The sequence below is a fragment of the Heterodontus francisci genome, chromosome 23, assembly GCF_036365525.1.
Source record: "Heterodontus francisci isolate sHetFra1 chromosome 23, sHetFra1.hap1, whole genome shotgun sequence".
Classification (NCBI taxonomy): domain Eukaryota; kingdom Metazoa; phylum Chordata; class Chondrichthyes; order Heterodontiformes; family Heterodontidae; genus Heterodontus; species Heterodontus francisci.
Genome location: NC_090393.1, coordinates 32,077,520 through 32,089,540, shown reverse-complemented (window position 1 = coordinate 32,089,540; position 12,021 = coordinate 32,077,520). Strand labels below are relative to the sequence as shown.

The window sequence follows — 12,021 nt, the reverse complement described above, 5'->3', positions numbered from 1 at the left end:
GAGGCCCAACCAGTCCCCATCCACCACCACCCTCCTCCGCCTGACTGAACTTGTTCTCACATTGAACAATTTCTCCTTCAACTCCACTCACTTCCTTCGAGTAAAAGGTGTTGCTATGGGTACCTGCTTGGGTCCTAGTTATGCCTGTCTTTTTGTGAGATATGTTGAAAATTCCTCGTTCTAGTCCTACTCAGGCCCACTCCCTCAACTCTTTTTCCGGTACATTGATTACTATCGGTGCCGTTTCCTGCTCCTGCCTCAAACTGGAAAACTTTATCAACTTTGCTTCCAATTTCCACCCTTCTCTCACCTTTACATGGTCCATCTCCGACAGTTCCATTCCCTTCCTCAACTTCTCTGTCTCCATCTCTGGGGATAGACTGTCTACTAATATTCATTATAAGCCCACTGACTCCCACAGCTACTTCAACTACACTTCTTCACATCCTGCCTCCTGTAAGGACTCCATTCCATTTTCCCACTTTCTCCGTCTCTGAGGCATCTGCTCTGATGATGCAACCTTCCACGACAGTGCTTTTGCTTTGTCTTCCTTTTTCCTCAACCGAGGATTCCCCCCCCAACTGTGATTGACAGGGCCCTCAACAGTGTCCGGCCCATTTCCCGCACCTCTACCCTCACCCCTTCCCCTCCCTCCCAAAACCGTGACAGGGAGGGTTCCCCTTGTCCTCACTTTTCACCTCACCAACCTCCACCTCCAAAGGATCATCCTCTTGTCATTTCCGTCACGTCCAGCGTGATGCCACTACCAAACGCCTTGTCCCCTCCCCTCCCCTGTCAGCATTCCGAAGGGATCGTTCCCTCCGCGACACCCTGGTCCACTCCTCCCTCTTCCCCAATTCCTCACCCCTTCCCACAGCACCTACCCATGCAATCGCAGGAGGTGTAACACCTGCTCTTTTAGCTCCTCTTTCCTCACTATCCAAGGCCCCAAACACTCCTTTCAGGTGAAGCAGCGATTTACTTGTCCTACTTTCAATTTAGCATACTGTATGCGCTGCTCACAATGTAGTAGTCTCTACTCCGGGGTGATCAAACACCGATTGGGTGACCGCTTTGCGGAACATCTCTGCTCAGTCCGAAAGCATGACCCCGAGCTTCTGGTCGCCTGCCATTTCAACACACCCTCCTGCTCTCATGCCCACATATCTGTCCTGGATTTGCTGCAGTGTTCCAGTGAACATCAATTCAAGCTCGAGGAAGAGCATATCATTTACCGATTAGGCATGCTGCAGTCTGCCGGACTGAACATTGAGTTCAATAATTTCAGAACATGACAGGCCCCCCTTCTTAGTTATTTTTTCTTTTTCCTTTTTTATGCGTTTATTTTATTTTAGTTTGTTTCATCATTCATTTTTTTACCATGTGCCTACCCACTTTTTCATGTTTATGCTTTGGGCCAGGGCTGTTCATTTTTCTGTCAGTTAACACCCTCTCTGCACTAACACTTTGTCTTTCAGCACACCATTAACATACCATTTGCCTTTGCTCCATGACCTTCTGGTCAGTTATTCTCCGTGACCCTCTGTCCTATCAACATCTCCCCTTTTGTTATCTCTTGCCCCGCCCCCACTTTATTTGCTTAAAACCTATTACATTTCTAACATTTGCCAGTTCTAATGAAGGGTCACTTACCTGAAACGTTAACTCTGCTTCTCTCTCCACAGATGCTGCCAGACCTGCTGAGTATTGCCAGCATTTCTGGTTTTTATTTCCGATTTGTAGCATCTGCAGTATTTTGCCTTAATTATAGACATTTCTGCGACACTGTTTTGGGGATCTTAAGACTCAAAACCTTTTTATATTGGGCAAGCTATTAATACTTTTGGATTGGTAGCTGTGGAAACTGTGTTCACATTGTTTATTGTTTCCTTGCATGATTTAATGTTGTATTGGCTTTCAGTGTGAACTATCTGGCACACAAAATATGATAAATGGATTTGCTGCGTGTATCAAATTTTACATAACATGATCATTTTGGATGCGTTTATGATTTTTTTTTGCAAAGTGACTTTTGGTAAGAATAGATTAAAATGATTTGAAACAATTTTATCTACATTTAATATTTCAAGCAGCATTAATTGCCAAGGGATTTTCTGCTTAGCTTCTATTTTTATGGGGGAGAGATAAATTTGTTTTAGTGCATGTTTTCAACCAACACAATGAAGGATTTTTGTTGGATTATCCACTTCATTGGATGGACTGCTGAAAATCCTTTTTATATAAACTTTGTCAGCTGAATCTGTTTAAACTGCTTGATTGGATTTAATCTTAATAAAATAACTGTCTCTCATTCGACAGCCTGTGCCTTATGTGGCTGTGCTTGGTATCCAGTGGGAAAACAAGTCCAGTCCAATATGTCTGTGTGGTATCGTGCAGTTTCACGCCCACAATTTCTCACGTAGTGAAGTGATAACTGCTACGGCAAGTGATGTCAAAGCACAAAAAGATAAGAATGCATCAGCTTTAATTGCCTACTTACTGTTAATCAGGGGATGTGAATATGTGTGGTTTTTTAAAAACTTGAAACTTAAACTTAAAAAACTTCCAACAGTGTAAACTTCCCAGCAACTATGAGTGTTTAATAGGCATACTTGATTTAAAAAAAAATGCAGGCTGTGCATTGTTTTTGTTAAAAGATCTGTGCAGCTTCTCCAGCCAAGAACTTGAAATCTGCTCCCAGACCTCTGCTGATGCTGGACTTTATGCTGTCACAAGGACGACCTGGAGTGGCTGACATCACCTCCACCACCCAGTTTCCTTTCCCCTGGGAAAGCACCCAGCATCTGTTCACCATCTCCCCATAATGGTGCAGTTGAGATCGAGAACTTGACTTTTGGGGAATCATGGCACAAATCCTTATCTTGAAAGCCTGTAGCTTAGTATTGTGTAGACCTGTATGACTTATGTGCATTTAAAAAAAAGAGCATTAATTACAAGTAGATTGTGAGAGACTTAGAAGAATTTAGCAGTATGTGCAAAAACAGTAACAGCTGTTTTTACTTGATCGCTGGTTGATGGAACATTTTCAAAAATGATTTTTTTCATGTTAACTACCTGTCTCGGTGAATTGACTTATGCTATCAGTCTATGATTGCATAACATCTTCAAACTGTATCTTAGCAAGTGGACACTAATCTCATTAGGATACATTAAATGCCTTGACTAAGCATCTTCAATTTAGTGCATTTATGTTTCTTTCTGTATGATGAGCATAGAGAGCAGGAGTTTTTTTTCCACAAAATTTTTGGTTGTTCATATTGTCCATTGTTAGTTGAACTAATCTGAAATTCCAGATAATTTTGTTGTAGTAGTGAAATAAGTCAGTACATGCTTTAGTTCTTTTTGTAATTTACTTCTATTATTAGCTTTTGAATTGGGAGACTTTCAAGTTAGTGCCGAATGTTGTATGAAACAGTTAACAGTCTCCAATGTGGTCCAATGTTGCTCAGTAAGCAACTGCACTGACCTGCTGTGCTGTGGGTGTGATATGTGCATTTCCTCCTGCGATTCTTCATACAGTAATATCCTGATCTCGCTCAAGCCCTCAAGGGAGATCACAAACAGAGGTCTCACATTTCCACTGATATAAGGGCAACAGATCTCTCTGTGTGTGCACATACCTCTTGTCGCTGGACAAAGATCTGCACTGGGAAATGCCTGTGCAAAGGTTGCTTGACGTGCCCTGTTGGGTGGAAATGATGCAGTGGACCTCAGAGAGGTGATGGTTGTTGATGGAAAATGCATAGTTAGAAGGAAGTAAATATTCAATGTACCTGAGTTGAATTTCATTTATGCTATTACAAAAGCAAAATATTGCAGATGCTGGAAATCTGAAATAAAAACAGAGAATGCTCAGCAGGATTGGGAGCATCTATGGAGAGAGAAACCGAGTTAATGATTCAGGTTGATGACCCTTCATTAGTTCTGATGAAGGGCCATTGACCTGCTGAGTATTTACAGCATTTTCTGTTTTTATTTAATTTATGCTATATTGATTTGGCTTTCTCTGTGTATGTGTGTAATCCCTCTTGTAGGCCCACATAACAAGATTTTGATTAGTTCAACAGCATTCAAATATTATGAAAACATCATGAATTATATACATTGGCCATGGAGTGCAATTGTATGTAGATTTAAAAAATACATACACTTCATGTGCTGTCTTCTCTCTAAATGAAGCCTCCCTGCCTATCTATACCTTCCACCACTTGCCCCACCTAGACCATCGAGATGGCAGTGTGGCTGTTATCACCAAATCTCACCTTGGTTTGTCTTCATACTTCCCTGGCACTTCTTCCTCCTGTTGAGCATCTCACTTTGTTCCGCACTTGTCGCATCTCATTTAAAATCCTTGTTTTGTACAGCCCGCCCAAGTACCATGAAAATTTTCTCACTGAAATATCTTCACAGCTTTCCTCCTTCAGGCTCTGCACTGAGCATCTTATCCTCCTCTGTGATTTCAACCTCCATCTCAATTCAACTCTCTCCTATGAGTTCATTGTCCTCCTATCCTCCCTTAATGTCTCCCTCTATATGAACTCCCCAACCTATATTCACAGTCACCCCCTTGACCTTGCCATCTCATGTGGCCTAGCTACTCCCATAGTGTAAATCACAGATACGGCCATCTCTGATCACTTCCTTGTATTGCTGTCCAGTCACATTCCCCTTCCCCCTCCCAACCCTACTTCTTTCTTTGTCCGTCCCGGAAAATACTGTCTCTCCCAATTCACTTACAACTGCACTTTCAGAATTCCAACTGTTTAGCCTTTGGCCATTCACCATGGCATTTCTGCAGATACCGATCGGCTCAACCACTTTTGATGCCCCAGTCCCCATTAAAAATCTTACTGTCTCTTACCCTAGCTGTTTTCCCTGGTATGGCTCTCATCTCTGGTCCCTTCAGTTCAAGGGATGTAGACCTGGATGGATATGATGAACAACTAGTTTAGCCACTCATCACCAGATCCAGCTGGTTCACATAAAGCACTATCAGATCTTGCTGTTGTCTACCAAACTTGCTCATTCCAAGGTCATTCGGGAAAGCAAAGATAACTCTCAACAAGAGTGAGGGCTCATGACCCTTTTTGATACCAAGATTGAGACCATCCGACCAGCAGCTTTTTTGAGGCTTCCCTCCCTTCCCTTAGCCAATCTGGCCAAACTTTTTCCCACGTTCTTCCCCTGCACTAGTTCTGAGCTTGTGTCTTTCTCTAGATTCTCTATCTCCCCTCATACCTTCTCTGAGCTCATTTTGTCCATGAGACCCGCCTCCTGCTCCATCGACCCTATTCCCATTAAACTACTGGCCACCCAACTTCCCTCCTGGCTCCCATGTTGACCATTATTATTAACTTTTCTTTTTCCTCAGGTTATGTTGCCCTCTCTTTCAAATGGGCTGTCATCATCCTCCTTCTCAAAAAAAAAATTTTGATCCCTCTGTCCTCACAAACCACTGCCCTATCTCCAAACTTGCCTTTTCTCTCCAAAGCCCTTGAATGTGCTGTTGCTCCCAAATCCATGTCTATCTTTCCCAGAAATCCATGTTTCCATCTCTGCAATCAGGTTTCTTCCCTGCCACAATACTGGAATGGGTCTTGTGAAAGTCACAGATGGCATCCTACGTGACTGTGACAAAGGCGTACTATCCCTCTTCATTCTTCTTGACACATTTGATCACACCATCCTCCTCTAATGCCTCTCCGCTGTAGTCCAGATGTGTGGGACTGCACTAGTCTCGTTCAATTCTTATCTATCCAGTCATAACCAGAGAATCACCTGCAATGTTTTCTCTTCCGCTCCTGCAAAGTTACCATTGCTGAACCCCAAGGATCTATCTTTTGGCCCCCTCCTATTTTTCATCTACGTGCTGCCCCTCGGTGACATTATTTGAAAACATAGTATCACTTTTTGCATGTACATTGACAACATCCAACTGCTTGTCTGACCTCTCGTATTGGATGAGCAGAAATTTCCTCCAACCAAATATTGGGAAGACTGAAGCCATGACTTAGACTGCCTATTTTCACCCCCGTAATATTGCCTGACTGCGCCCATGCCTCAATCCATCTGCCAATGATACCCTCCTCCGTGCATTTTTTACCTCTAGACTGTTCCAACGCATTCCTAGCTATCTCCCACTTTCTACCTTCCGTAGAGGTCATCCAAAACTCTGTTGCCTGTGTCCTAACACGCACCGAGTCCCGTTTGCCTATCACTGTAAGGCTTGCTAACCTACATTGGCTCCCGGTTAAGCAATGCCTCAATTTTAAAATTCTCGTCCTTGTTTTAAATCCCTTCTTAGCCTCCCCCTCCCTATCTCAAAGCTCCTCTCTCCCTATAACCCTCTGCGCTAGCTACTCTCCTTCATTTATGGTCTCTTGAGCATCGTGGATAGGTGAGGGGGAGGAATGGTTCTTGGAGGTACCTGGTTATAGATGTTTTCATAAGATTAGGAATGGTGGTAAAAGAGGTGGGGGGGTGGCATTGTTAGTTAGAAATAGTGTAACAACTGCTGAAAGAATTTTCGAGGAGGATCTGCCGACTGAGGCACTGTGGGTTGAGGTCAGGAACAGGAAAGGAGCAGTCACCTTGATGGGAGTTTTCTATCGGCCCCCCAATAGCAGCAGGGAGGTGGAAGAGCAGATTGGGAAACAGATTTTGGAAAGGAGCAGAAGTCACAGGGTAGTAATTATGGGGGATTTCAACTTCCCAAATATTGATTGGCAACTCTTTAGATCGAATAGTTTGGATGGGGTAGTGTTTGTGCAGTATGTCCAGGAAGCTTTTCTGACTCAGTATGTAGACTGCCCGACCAGAGGGGAGGCAATATTGGATTTGGTACTAGGTAATGAACCAGGGCAAGTGATAGAGCTGTTGGTGGGCGAGCACTTTGGAGATAGTGATCACAATTCTGTAGCATTCACTGTGGTAATGGAGAGGGATAGGTATGTGCAACAGGGCAAGGTTTACAATTGGGGGAAGGGTAGATATGATGCTGTCAGGCAGGAACTGAGGAGCATAAGTTGGGAGCATATGCTGGCAGGGAAGGGCACGGTCGAAATGTGGAACTTTTTCAAGGAGCAGATAGTAGGGGCCATTGATAAGCATGTCCCTGTCAGACAGGGAAGGGATGGTCATGTGAGGGAACCGTGGTTGACAAGAGAGGTTGAGAGTCTTGTTAGGAAGAAGAAGGATGCGTATATAAGGTTGAGGAAAAAGGGCACAGGCATAGCTCTGGAGGGATACAAGATGGCCAGGAAGGATCTGAAGAAAGGGATTAGGAGAGCTAAGAGAGGGCATGAAAAATGCTTGGCGGGTAGGATAAAAGAAAACCCCAAGGCCTTTTACGCGTATGTCAGAAATATGAGGATGACTAGGGGGACCGTAGGTCCGGTCAAGGACAATAGCGGGAGACTGTGTGTTGAGCCGGAAGAGATAAGTGAGGTTTTGAATGAGTACTTCTCTTCGGTATTTACGAATGAGAAGGGGTGTATTACTGAAGAGGACGGTGTGAAACAGACTGGTAAGCTCGAGGAAGTGCTCGTTAGGAGGGAAGATGTGTTGGGGTTTTTGAATAACTTGAAGATAGACAAGTCTCCCGGGCCTGACGGGGTATATCCAAGGATGTTATGGGAAGCAAGGGATGAAATTGCAGAGCCGCTGGCAATGATCTTTTCATCTTCTCTGTTGACGGGGGTGGTACCAGGTGATTGGAGGGTGGCAAATGTTGTGCCCCTGTTCAAGAAAGGGAATAGGAACAACCCTGGGAATTACAGGCCAGTTAGTCTTACTTCGGTGGTAGGCAAGTTGATGGAAAAGGTGCTGAGGGATAGGATTTCTGAGCATCTGGAAAGACACTGCTTGATTCGGGACAGTCAGCACGGTTTTGTGAGGGGTAGGTCTTGCCTCACAAGCCTGATTGAATTCTTTGAGCAGGTGACCAAGCAAGTGGATGAGGGTAAACCAGTGGATGTGGTGTACATGGATTTTAGTAAGGCATTTGATAAGGTCCCCCATGGTAGACTTATGGAGAAAGTCAGGAGGCATGGGATAGTGGGGAATGTGGCCAGTTGGATTAAGAATTGGCTAACTGATAGAAGGCAGAGAGTGGTCTTAGATGGTAAATACTCAGCCTGGAGCCCAGTTACCAGTGGCGTGCCACAGGGATCAGTTCTGGGTCCTCTCCTGTTTGTGATTTTTATTAACGACTTGGATGAGGAAGTCGAAGGGTGGGTCAGTAAATTTGCAGATGATACAAAGGTTGGTGGAGTTGTGGATACCGAGGAGGGCTATTGTCGTCTGCAAAGGGACTTGGATAGGTTGCAGTGCTGGGCTGAAAAGTGGCAGATGGAGTTTAACCCTGAAAAGTGTGAGGTCGTCCATTTTGGAAGGACAAACACGAATGCAAAATACTGGGTTAACGGTAGGGTTCTTGGGCATGTGGAGGAGCAGAGAGACCTTGGGGTCTATGTGCATAGATCGTTGAAAGTTGCAACTCAAGTGGATAGGGCTGTGAAGAAGGCATATGGGGTGTTAGCGTTCATTAGCAGAGGGATTGAATTTAAGAGCCGTGAGGTGATGATGCAGCTGTACAGGACCTTGGTAAGGCCTCATTTGGAGTACTGTGTGCAGTTCTGGTCGCCTCATTTTAGGAAGGATGTGGAAGCCTTGGAGAGGGTGCAGAGGAGATTTACCAGGATGTTGCCTGGAATGGAGAATAAGTCTTACGAGGAAAGGCTGAACATTCTAGGCCTCTTCTCATTAGAACGGAGAAGGATGAGGGGTGACATGATAGAGGTTTATAAGATGATCAGGGGAATAGATAGGGTAGACAGTCAGAAACTTTTTCCCCGGGTGGAGCAAAGCGTTACAAGGGGTCATAAATTTAAGGTGAAGGGTGGGAGATATAAGGGGGATGTCAGGGGAAGGTTCTTTACCCAGAGAGTGGTCGGGGCATGGAATGCCTTGCCTGGGGAAGTTGTTGAGTCAGAAACTTTAGGGACTTTCAAACGGCTTTTAGATAGGTATATGGATAAAGGAGAATGATGGGGTATAGATTAAATTGTCCTTGACAGAGGACAAAGGATCGGCACAACATCGTGGGCCGAAGGGCCTGTTCTGTGCTGTATTTTCTATGTTCTATGTTCTATCCCTGATTTTAATCGCTCTTGATGCACCTTTGTTGATGGCTGTGAAGGTCAATCCTTGAGAGGCAGGTTCTACCAAAGTACTGCACGTGAAGCTGCCAAGTGATGCTGTGAGTTGTTGTTTTTGACGTTGGTGCCTCTTGCCAAGCTACTGTAGCAACTGGTCATCATGGTAGTGCACACCAGTCCACAGGATGTGTTGCCATTTCCCTCTTTCGCAACTCGTGACTCCTAAGTGCGATCGCCGACATTTAGGGCCTTGCAGTAGAGCTTTGGGAGCCCCATTTATCATCTGGCTCCGGCTACCTCCCCATACAGAAAGTCCTTGGGTATGCGACCGGCTTCCATCCTGCAGACGTGTCCGATCCACTGAAGCTGCCTCTGTTTGATTAGTACCAATACTTGGGAGCTCTGCTTCGAGAGGACTGCCACATTTGTGATTTTTGTCATGCCAGGAAATACCCATAATGTGCCGCAGACAGCGTAGTTTGAAATTATTGAGCTTCTTTTCCTGGTAGCTGTAAGTCACCCATGTTTCATAGCCATACAGCAAGGTGCTGAAAACACAGGTCTTCAAAATCATCAGCTTGGTCCTAAGAGTCAGCTTGGTGTTATCCCATGGGCGTTTCGCATGTCAGCCAAAGGTGGTAGCTGCTTTCCCTATGCGTATATCAAACTTTGCATCAAGGGACAGATTGTCTGTCACTGTGGATCCAAGGTAGCAGAATTTGCTAACCACTTCCAGTGGGGTGTTAATTGCTCCACATTATCATCTTTTTCTTGTACATCATTATTTGGATCTAAAAGAAAAAAATCATGATTTCCTGGTTACAGCCACAGAATCTTACAGAACGAAAGGCGGCTTATTCGGCTGTGCTGGCTCTTTGACAGAGTTAGCCAATTATTTCCACTCCTCTGTTCTTTCCCTATAGCCACTCTCACTCATATATACTGGGACTTGTTTGAATTCCCCAAATCACACAGGTCGATCAAAGTTCCACCTCATGGGTTGAGATCCATGTTCCCTGTAAGCTACGCACCTGTGCAGCAACCCGAAAGTCGCCACATAGGCTGTGCGTAAGTCAGCTGCTTTAAGTTACAGAGAGCACAGCCTCCCGAAATGAATTTAAAGGGCTGCGCACCTAAATAAATCACCCGCGCACTGCAAAAAAAAAAATAGAGGGAATGTTGGTTGAGATTGTGCTGTGCAATGTTCCTAGCTAGCTTATTAACGAGTTTGTCATCGTTCAGTCCGGTATTTTAACAAAGGTGTTGCTGTTTGAAATTAAGCTGTTTGTGAGAGTAGCAGTGAAATAATTTCATACGCATGTGCTCAATGGTAATATTGCACAGTAGCATGTCAACTGGTAACTGAAGCAGCAATTTGATATGTTGGAGTGATAGGAAATTAAAATTTGCTGCCCTACCACCCAAGAAGCAAGTATTGGGTTACTGAACCGTTAAACCGAGGCCCCATCTTTCCTCTCAACTGGGTGTAAACGATCCCACGGCACTATTTTGAAGAGGAGCAGGGGATTTCTCCACTGTGCCCTGGCCTGGCCAATATCTATTTCTCAATCAACACACTAAAACAGATTATCGAGTTGTTATCACATTGCTGTAGCTGGGAACTTGCTGTTTGCAAATTGGCTGCTGTGTTTCCTGCATTAAACCAATGACTACACTTCAAAAAGTTCTTAATTGGCTGTAAAGTGCTTTGGGATGTACTGAGGTTGTGAAAGGCGCTATATAAATGCAACTCTGTTTCCGTTGTGAGCCAGCGCATTGGCATTTTCTCTTTACTGGAAACCACAGCAACACGAAATTGTGTCTGAATATTCTTCAATTCCTTGATGAGATTTGATTTTCCTGACCAACCCTGTTGTTTTGTGCTGCACGGTGATGTTGGTTTATAAATTGAATTTTATTCCCATGACCTTTAGGGACATAGAAACATTAAAATGTGTCATTGCCAATATCTGTTGTTATGCTAGGCCCCCACCTGCCAAGAATGAGGCACATTCATTTTGTCATGAATATTTATTTTAAACTGTTGCTGGAGTGAAGAAGACTTGTTAAACAGATCAACCATGACTGGGAAAGATATTTGCATATTAACAGACAGCGTTTGGAAGTACAAAGCAGCCATTCTCTGCCATTTAAGCCGCAATGGACTTTTGATCACCAGACGTTGAAGGTGGGGGAGCACGCATTCCAGGTTGACTGCTAAGATGGCCGAATACACAAACGGACATGGTCAATCCAGCTAGTCACATGACTAACCTGCTGGGCAACCTGAGTTTTTTGAATTTGTACAAACAAGGGCGGCACAGTGGCGCAGTGGTTAGCACCGCAGCCTCACAGCTCCAGCGACCCGGGTTCAATTCTGGGTACTGCCTGTGTGGAGTTTGCAAGTTATCCCTGTGTCTGCGTGGGTTTTCTCCGGGTGCTCCTGTTTCCTCCCACAGCCAAAAGACTTGCAGGTTGGTAGGTAAATTGGCCATTATAAATTGCCCCTAGTATAGGTAGGTGGTAGGGAAATGTAGGGACAGGTGGGGATGTGGTAGGAATATGGAATTGGTGTGGGATTAGTATGAATGGGTCCGCGCAGACTCGGTGGGCCGAAGGGCCTGTTTCAGTGCTATATCTCTAAACTAAACCAAAACAGTTTGGGCAGAAAGCTGTTTGCTGCTGGACTGAGAAGATCTCTCTCCTGTCCGCTCCCATCTCTTTCTCACAAGCCTCTGAATCCACTGAAGACACATGAACCCCAAGAGAGAAAAGTCTCCTACAGCAAACAAGGTTTAAGAAGAATAGTGGGCCTCGAAACAAAGCAAGATCTACCTCCAAT

General features: G+C 44.6%; 1 protein-coding gene and 1 long non-coding RNA gene across 11 annotated transcripts in view; one reads left to right on the top strand and one right to left on the bottom strand.

Moving 5' to 3' along the window:
• The window catches only part of kdm2bb (lysine (K)-specific demethylase 2Bb), a 267,493-nt gene that overhangs the window by 35,312 nt on the left and 220,160 nt on the right, over positions 1-12,021 (top strand). The window lies entirely within an intron of this gene.
• Positions 1-12,021, bottom strand: part of LOC137382709 (uncharacterized) — a 50,680-nt gene that overhangs the window by 7,302 nt on the left and 31,357 nt on the right. Inside the window, exon 2 of the long non-coding RNA XR_010977263.1 lies at positions 9,201-9,970. This is a non-coding gene — a long non-coding RNA (uncharacterized lncRNA). The remainder of the gene's footprint in view (positions 1-9,200; positions 9,971-12,021) is intronic.